This window comes from Microtus ochrogaster, chromosome 16 (genome assembly GCF_000317375.1).
Source record: "Microtus ochrogaster isolate Prairie Vole_2 chromosome 16, MicOch1.0, whole genome shotgun sequence".
NCBI lineage: Eukaryota > Metazoa > Chordata > Mammalia > Rodentia > Cricetidae > Microtus > Microtus ochrogaster.
The window spans coordinates 53,951,201-53,960,862 of record NC_022018.1 but is presented as its reverse complement, the minus strand read 5'-3'; the positions used below and the strand labels follow the sequence as shown (position 1 = coordinate 53,960,862).

The following is a 9,662-nucleotide window of genomic DNA, read 5'->3' as shown; positions in this document are numbered from 1 at the left end:
GAGAGAGAGAGAGAGAGAGAGAGAGAGAGAGAGAGAGAGAGAGAGAGAAAGGGGGCCATGGAGTACCCTTTCAGTACCCCAGTGACCTATCCTATCCTCTTTCTAGGTGGCCCCTCTTCCTACGCCCTCTTGTAGTGCCTCTCTGGGGGCCAAGCTTCCTTGGGTGTTTTGGAATATTTTGCATTTAAACTACCCTAGTTCTGCGTGTGCACAGCAGGACAACAGCCTGTGTTGGAGGGCGCTGCACAGGGTGGAGATGTGTGTCTGTTCTTGGCTTGAAACACTGTATCTGTTCACTCCCTGTACTGGATGTTGTGATTCAGAGAATTGGTAGGCATTCCCATTTTATGATGTCCTTCCTCAAGGCAGGGGTCGTTTTAAGGACGGTGCACTACACTATAGTACCCTCCTTTGGTAATTTTCAGTAGAAGGACAACTTGTATACGAGTGATGTTACTCTCATTCAGATGTGTTTATATCAGTAGGTCCTCTCCCTGCTTAAGCCTACCTGCAGAGTCTCCATGTGTGTGAGGTCTGGGGATGGGGAGGTTGAGGTCTGCCCAGATCAGTGCACTGGAGCCTGTCCATCCCTCAGAGCAGTATTCCTGTGGCCAGCGTGCCTGCCTGCTTACATGTGCCTGTTCTACATGCTCACCTTTCTCACGGTGAGTAAGGAAGACAGCAAGAGAAGGAGTCTGTCTGTGAGGAGCTGCCAGATAATACCCGAAATAAAACCGAGTTAAGAAAGCGTGATCTGGTGTTTCTGACTTGTCTTTTCATGGTGCCTGGAGCATGCTTGTGAGAGTGCTGCCACTGAGCTGTATCCCAGCCTTAAGCTTCTCGAGTAAGGATTGGCTGGAAATCAGGATATAACTAATCCTAGAAGGCTGGTGTATGACTACTGTGTGCCCCCAACAAGTGTGTCAACTTAGAACCTGTAAATATGACCTCATTTGGAATAGGGATCATCACATGGGAGTAAAACGGTCTTGAGATGAAATCACAGGTATCTAAGTGAACTCTAAATCCAGTGACACAAAGTCCTTTCAAGAAGACAGCGGAAGGCCCATGAAGAGTTAACATCTGTAAGCCAAGTGTGACCGCTCCAGAAGCTGAGGGTCAGAGCAGAGAATTGATTGTTCCCAACACTGAGCAGCCCTGTCTACCCTTTCCCTTGTTCTCATGCCCTTTTCCCTCCTTCCTCCCTCTCCTCCCTCTTGCCTTTTCTTGTCACAGGTCTTGTTGTGTGTCTTGATTTAAGTCTTGTCTTTCAGCGAGCTCTCATTTGGTAACCCTGACAGGCTGGTATAGACAGAAGTTTCTGTTCCACTTGGTCCCACAGCTGTTCAATCCCAAAGAAACATGTAGTAATTATAAACTGTCCTGTTGCTCAGACTTATTACTGACTAGCTCTTACACCTTAAATTCACCTATAATTCTTGTCTATGTTTAGCCACGTGGCTTAGTACCTTTTCTCAGCAAGGCGTTCTCATCTTGATTCCTTTGCCTCTAATTGGTGACTATCTCTCTTCCCAGAATTCTCCTAGTCTGGTCACCCTGCCTATGCTTCCTGCCTGGCGATGGCCAACCAGTGTTTGTATTAAACCAATAAGAGTGACAAATCTTTACAGTATTCAAGAGCATTGTCCCACAGCAAGCTGGCCTTAAACTAGCAACAGCCTGCCTGCCTCAGCCTCCCAAGTGCTGGTTACAGGTGTGAGCCACCAAGGCCAGCTGAACTTGATGTGTATTTTATATTCTATTTCCGAACTGTGAGAGAACACCTTTCTGTTGTTTAACATTCAGTTTGTGGTAATTTATCACAGCAGTCTTAGGAGACTGGCAGTGGCCCCCAGTAATGTGAGAATACATTCAGCCAGTAGCCTCTAGGGCATGGTCTGAGGCACTATAAACACAGACAGGAAGTATGCTCTCGCTCCCTTGATTGGTGGTTGGAGTTCGGTTCACAGCTACCATCACCCTCAGGATCGGGGTTCTCCACCCTTATTGTGAGTTTTTTCCCCAAATAAGTAATACTTGTTATCTTTTATTCTGGGCTCTTGTGGACCTTCTTAATTATCCCTATGCAGTAACGTGTAAGGAACGTGTCTGACGGGTTAGTAGCTGGAAAACGGCATTGGCAGTGGGGGAGGCTGGTTTGGGTATTGACTATGTCTTGAACTTGAAACGCTTTGTGAGCACAGTATGAGATGCAGTGGTTGTGTGAGAATAACTGTTTGCTGACTGTGGCCAGACTAACAGTTCAGAACCAGGGAGATAGAGAATGACACCTGTCACCTTCTCACACACTGCCTGCGCTTAGCTGGAGACTGAGACATTAGACTTTCTCTAATACACTAAGTTCTTTGGGGTGCCTGTCATAGTGGACCCATTGGTCAGAATCTGCTTTTGTAGATTTCATTGAATTTGGACTGTTTTCTCAAGAAGAGAATTAGTTTTCTAACTTTTTTTTTCTTTTTTGCAAGGTGGGAGTTGGTTTTTTGAGACAGGGTTTCTCTGTGTAGTTCTGGCTGCCCTGGAACTCACTCTGTAGACCAGGCTGGCCTCAAATTCAAGAGATCCACCTGCCTCTGCTTCCTGAGTGCTGGGATTTAAAGGTGTACATCACCTTTAAAACCGGCTAGTTTTCTAACTTTTACTGCATACATTCATAATAAATGTTGGCGTGCGCTGGCATTCCCTGCGTTCCCTATTCTCCTTGTCTGCTGGAGGTCTGCTATGTTATTTTGTAACCTAGTCTGAGGGTTGTATTTCAGCAGCTCCTCACCTGCGAAGCTTTCAGTTCATGACTCACTTCCCAGCCCGCTAGCCGGTGTGGTTTCACATTGAATGGACTTTGGTTTCTTCTTCACTCACCAAGACCGTGTGTGGCATATGTGCATTGCTATTTTGGTTCTTAAAATAAGCACTTTCTGTTTTAAGTCGCAGAATAGGCCATTTCAAATGCAGTTTGTCTTACTTAAAGGGCGAGTTTGAAAGCTTGTGAAGGAATTCTCTTCTGCTGACCTACTGGCTCTTGTTTCTCCTCTCCCCTTTCTTTTCTCATGGAGAACGTCACTGGGGGAAAAACTGGTTTAAAAACATCCTGTGGTCTGAGAGATGGTTCAGCCTGTAAAAGCCCTTGCTCTACAAGACTGACTCATGAATTGGATCCCCGGATACCAGATAGATGGAAAGAACCAACTTCTGCCCTTCCTCACCCATCATGGGTGCATGCACACATACACTGATAGATAAAATACATTTTCAAAAGTTCTGCTTCTAAGTTGGTGAATTTTGCTACACTTGAGAGGTACTAAGGTACCTGCTTTATGTGGCCATTCTGTTAGCTGTTAAAGTATCTACATTTACTTTTTTCTTCTTAGTGGCTAAAGGTTTCCCTGACCTCCACAGAAAGTGTACCCAGTGGGGCAGAGTCTCCCAGAAAGACCTGGCTACAGTGTCTTTTCCAGATGAGCTGAAAGAGACTGAAGGGAAGGTCCATGTGTGGGAGGCCGGGGGTATCACTGTGGGAAAAGTGAATGTCTCATTTTCTTTTTTAATGTTTGGAGGAAGTAAATGTCTTTGAGCAAAGCATGTGAAGTGTGTCTTGTAGAGAGAGCGTCTTGTAGGTGGGGCGATATGCTCCCCTCAGGTCCGGCAGGCCCACGGTTCTCTGTTGACCAACACTTGGAAATTTGTCCAAGTGAAGCTCTGCTTCCCATTTGGATTTTTGTATATTGGGTGGGGTCAGGAGAATTAGCTTCTGCTCTGGCCACCATTTCTTCACGCTTGCGCTTCAGTGAAAGCACACTGGCATACATGGCCGATCACGCTGGCGTTTGGATTTCTGTGAGTTTGAGCTTGAGCCTGAATAGCAGTATGAGTATTTCTAACATCTTATAAACCAGTAAGAGGGTCAACTAGAAAAGGATGTTAAGGAGAGACTACAATATTCCTAATGAACCACTCCTATCATGTAATTTAGATTAGAATTCTCAAGTGTAGATTTTATTCTGATTATTGTTTAGTGTTAAATCACTGTTAAAAGTATATAGTTTAATGGAAGGTGTAAAGGAATGTGCATGCATGCTAAAGTAAGTTGAGTCCGATGCAATCCCTTGGTAGAGCACACTGTTAGTACCCACACTGGCCCTTCAGGAAGTCTGAAAGGTGCAGAGCTGCTCATCTGTGCCCTCCGGACATCTGACCCTCTCTTCCTCCTTCCAGCCTTTCAGAGAGCATCTGGGAGTGCTGTCCATGCTGTAGGGGAGCATTGGTGACCAGCCATGCTGGTTTCACTGTCACCTGCTGGACTGTGGCTTTATTCTTGTGTTGCCAGCTTCCTCACCAACGCTCTTTCTGGTCTAGGATCAGGACCAGATACAGAATTCTCTATTATGTAGTGGTATAGGCGGGATCTTGGTGACCTTGGCAGTGCCTGACAAGAATCTTAAAGGATCTCTCAGTTGAGGTTTATGTGGTGTTTACTCCTGAGAAAGTTGAACGTGTTCAGTTTTGCACAGTGATGATGGACTCTTTCTAAGGTGTCCGCGTGTCTTAGGATTTCTGTTGCAGTGCTAAAGACTGTATCCAAAAGCAACTTAGGGAGGAAAGAGTTTAGGTCTGTCATAGGGAAGTCAGGACAGGAACCTAGAGGCAGGTACTGAAGTAGGAACCATGGAAGAGGGATGCTTACTGCTTGCTCTCTGTGGTTTACTCAGCCTGCTTTTCTATATATAATACCCAGGACTACCATAAAGGTGACACCACAAACAGTGGGCTGGACCCCCCCACACACACATCAGTCAAGAAAATGCACTGTTGGCTTACCCACAGGCCAATCTGGTGGGGGAACTTTTTCTCATTTGAGGCTCTCTTCCCAGATAACTCTGTCTTATCTTATTTTCGTTGTTGTTGTTATTTTCCCCCAAGACAGGCAGGGATTCTATGTGTAGCCCTGGACATCCTGGAACTTGCCCTATCAACCAGGCAGGCCTTGAATTCAGGGATTCCCCCTACCTCTGAGTGTACCACCCCCACAACTCTATCTTAGGTTGATGTAAAAGTCACCAGCACACTCACCAGGCCTTTCTTTGTGAGATTGACACTTTCCCTTAAAAACTGCACATATTTATGCTCTATAATATGGGTGATCTGATGTCTGCATACATGTTGTATGACCAAGTAGAGCTTACATTTACATCACCTTGCTGCCCTCCCTTTCCCCTTGTCCCCTAACCTTCTTCCCCATGACAGCAGTCTATCCCCCTGACAATTTTAAGGGTTTATGCGTTATTAATAAATTTTATTGTCAGTGCCTACAACAGGTCTCTATTATCTTGCTGGCCCAGAACTTACTGTGTAGCTTGTGCTAGCTTCAGACTCCCGATCTCAGCCTCCCCAGTGCTGGGGCTGAAAGGCAAGCTGCCACAGCTGGCTCATCTTACAGTCTGGTTTCAGTTGCATTTCTGCATGCTTGGGTTTAGGTTGAAAAGCCTTGCTCCAGGTTCTGAAAGGTGATGCCATGCCACGTGCTTTCTCCCTTGACAGTGGTGGACTAGTCTACCTTTGAGAGTTGTCGTCTGGTTAAAGCAGCAACTAACTTGGCATTCTCTTAGCACACTGATGGGTGTGAGGCTGTACTGTAGTACTCAGACTCCACAGATCCAGAAAAAGAGCCGCTCCCAGTTCTGTTCTTTCTGCTGTCCAGGATGAGCGCTGGGGCCTCTGGGTAGCTGTGTACTTGGCACATTTTCCAGGAACTCCATGTTAAGTCGTGTCTGTGAGGTAATGACTGACATTTAAATCCTGTGAGTGTCCCGATTTTGGAAGCTCTGTTTATAACCTTTGTTGAAATTCCCCTAGAATTTACATCAGAATCTGAGCTTATCTTAGAGCATCCTCAGCTGTGAGTCATCTTCATTCTGGGAGGCTGAGCTTGATTTTCATAAATAGCAAGAGATCTGTTTGTGCCAAAGCCAATGGATAAGGTCATTCAGGAAGAAGAGCTGTGTAGCACAAAAGTAAGACCCAAGAGGCTTAGTAATAGCAGACCTTTCCTGTGCTGTGACGTGTGGGTGAAAAGTGTCTGCACCCTGATAAGCCTCTCCACTGATGCAGCAATTCAAATCAGACCAAATCAAACCGAATTAGAAAAAGCCCAGGTGTAATGGGTAAAACGTTCCTGGTTGATTTTTCCAGCCCCCAGAGAGGAGATGGAAACGAGATACTGAAAAACCACATGTCTGTTCTCTGGGGACAGTTTAAATACTCCGTGAGAATGGTCTTGAGCATCTCTTGGGGAGGGATCATCATTTGGCAGGCTTTCTGAAAAGCAGCAAGGTTTGGAGAGAGATGGGAGATGGGGCATAGGGTGGAGCTTCCACCAGAACATTCCAGACTCTTTGGGTATATGGATGCCAGGGGCTGGGGTGAAGCTTCCAGCAGAACCTCAGGCAGCCTTGCAGGCCTTTCCTGTGCTGCAGAGGGTGGGTTTTCAACCCTTTAACTCTCAGTTAGGGTTTTTATTGCTGTGAAGAGACACCATGACTATTTCATTGAGGGGCTTGCTTACAGTTTCAGAGGTTTAGTCCATTATCATCACGGTGGGGAGCATGGCAGCGTGCAGGCAGATGTGGTGCTGGAGAGGTAGCTGGGAGTCCTACATCTTATAGGCAGTGGGAAGTTGACTGCCTCACTGGGCGGTGTCCTGAGCAGAAGAAACCTCAAAGCCTACCCCACAGTGACACTTCCTTCAACAAGGCCATACCACTCCAGTAAAGCCACAGCCCCTAATAGTGCCACTCCCTGAGATTATGGGGGCCAGTGACATTCAGACTACAACACCCCCACAGGCCTTTCCCATGTGGCTAAGAGCAGGCAGTGTTGCAGGCCTAGTGCTGGTGTGCTGTGTGTATGCACCTTCTGAAGACTAGGAGATAGTTGTCCGCTGGCTTTCTGAAGACTCTAGTAGAGAGCCCTCGGTTTAGTCAGCTTACTTTCTGTAGTGCCTCCAGGGTTGCTTCCCCAGTTCAATCTGTACTGGGACTGGGTGGGGGCGTGGGAGGTGGGAGGAGACTGTTTGCTGACTTCCTGCTGTGCTCACGGCTGCTGTGGAAGAAACATCCCTTCTGTGGGACGTTGCTTTGGAATGCCTCTTCTGAGATCAGGTAGGAGAGAGAACACATGTGCCCACACCTCTAACTACCTTATTGTGCTAAAGTTTGCAACCAAACATAAACAAAGAAATTTAAAACTGGCAGTCCTGAGTTTTGTGAAAATAGTTGGTCACTCCCATGAGGCCTCCTGAAGAGTTGGTTGGTAGTAGCTGACAAGCCAATATGGCCCCGGCCTCTTTCCCTTAATTCACTCCTGCCCTGCTCCCCACGTGCTAGAGATAATCTGTTTACCTCACTCACAACTCCTAGGTCCTGCCTTGTAAACGGTGGCTCTAGCCATGAAGGACAAGCCACAGAGTCACCATGAACCTTCTTTTCTAGCCCAGGGACCCTTGGCCAGCAGCCTCCTCACTGAGAGGGTCCCACAGGACTTAGACTTAAGGCCTCACAGGTCTGAAGAGGGAATTTTTAGACAAGGACAGCACCCAGGAAGAAAGGTTAAGGTGGGAGAGTGCTTGAAGCCACAGTAGGAACCACTAAAGGGTGAGGTCACCGAGGGATTTGTCATGGCCTAAGGACTTCAGTTGTCAGCCAGTGAGAAGGGGTCCCACAGCAGGCGAGTCAGCAGTTGTGTGTACTGAAAGTGGAGATCTGTAGGCCAGGGTTAGAAGCTGCAATCCAGAGCCAGTGGCCTAGTTAGGTGTGGCATGGCCTTGCACTGGGGTGGTTTTGCTGAACTAGGACTGTGGTCAGATTCTGGGAGTATTTTAAAGACAAGTCTAGGAAAATGCCTGGCAGGTTGGATGGGAATATAATCAGGAGAGGTGTGTGGAGAACAAGCCAGGGGTTATGAAAAAGAAATTGCCTTCCCCTGAGATGTAGAATATCATCAAAAAATACTGTTCTGGATATTATTGTTTGGTTAAAAATGGCTATTAAATATGTAAATGATGTCTTACTCAAGTGTGGTTGGTTGCACAAATAACCAAGGATAGGATGACGGTTTGGCCTGGGAATAAAAATATGGGGTTTGTTGGTTTTCCGACTGATCCTGAGCCCAGAAATAGACACCCTCCTTCCCCAGGATGGTGAGCTTGGTAACAGCTTGTCAGAGTTCCACACCGTATTTATGGGGGCACCAATACACAGGCTGTAGCAGGAGGCTGTAGAGGATCAAGAGGTTTTGTACCCTGGGTTCCCCCAGAGCACATGCCTGGATTGTTGGAGTAACTCATTGAGAACTACCCTGGCCTCCTAGAGGAAGGGAGCATGTGTGTTTCAGGCCTTGTCAGAGGAAGAAAGTGGGCCGTGTTCTCCTCTCAGCCTCGGGTGCTGAGGTAGCCATCATTTGAGACCTGAAGTTTGGGTCTTTTAGTGCATTGTGGACACAGTTAAAACTCACTGTAATGTAGAAGAGTTTCAGAAAATGAAGGAAAAATGCCAAGAATCAGTTGAGTATCTATTACCCGGAGTGGTGGCTTGGGATTGTGTGAGATCCCAATTTCCTGATTGTGGAGTATTTACACAGACTCATCTGAAAATCTGACATCCGAGATGCCCCCAAATCTCAGTGTCTGGTGTTTGCTCACCAAAGAGCAGGGCTTACTTAGAGTGCCTTCCGCTTATACCCCCAAACAGAAATGTTGGGACTGAGAAAACTCCAGCAAGCCTGTTTGTAGACTGAGATGCAGAACGTACCTGCAGGAGGAGAGAGCCTGTGTTATAAATAGATAGACAGGTCTGCAGACAGCAACTCAGTCAGATTAGCACAGGAAAACAAGATAGAATTACGACAGTGACTCACGGTGGGACTGAAAGTGTTAATGTGTATGCTTCCAAAAGTTCTGTGAGAAGAAATGAGAAACGTAAGCCGTCATAACTGAGAACTGAGCAGCTGAGGGAGAGCAGACAGCAGTAACGCAGGGCTATAATTAAAGAGCCCCAGGGACGGGCCCCAGTGAGGTCCACCACAGGAGCGCGTGCAGACACAGCAGCCATACTGCTTGAAGTGTAAATAAATTTTTGTAAGTAGGAGGCATCTGGGACATGGTTATAAGGAAGCAGTGATTAGAGTGGCTGGTTCCTTATCAGAAACTAGTCAGGCGCCAATGGAGACACTGAAGGGCAAAAGAGGAGCTCTCATCCGGGGCACCACACCCAGAGAGCAGGGCTGGGCCAGACCCCGTGGTCAGATCCATTATCTCAGCACTCAGGATACTAAGGAGGGAAATTGCTAGAAGTTCCAGGCTAGGTCTTGATACCCTCACCCCCTTTCCCCAAAAGAACGAAGATGAAGTGAGGTAATTAACAGATGAGAAGAATGAGCAGAATTTGTATCTTAATCTTAAGTGTGTTACTGAAGTTCTGTGGTGGCTGACAGTTGTGGGGGAGCCTTCATGGGTGTAGTTTAGTTTTGATTAAATTGACAGCTGTGTGCAAAAATAAAGAATTTTGATTTAAACTTGAAAATCTATGCAAAAGTGGGCTCAGATTTTATCCCAGGCTTTTTCAGACCCAGGCCAGCTGGCCTTGGTGAGTTCC

General features: G+C 46.8%; 1 protein-coding gene across 2 annotated transcripts in view; it reads left to right on the top strand.

The window, feature by feature from the left end:
- Positions 1 to 9,662, top strand: part of Auh (AU RNA binding methylglutaconyl-CoA hydratase) — a 95,512-nt gene that overhangs the window by 41,025 nt on the left and 44,825 nt on the right. The gene's annotated exons all lie outside the window — the stretch shown is intronic.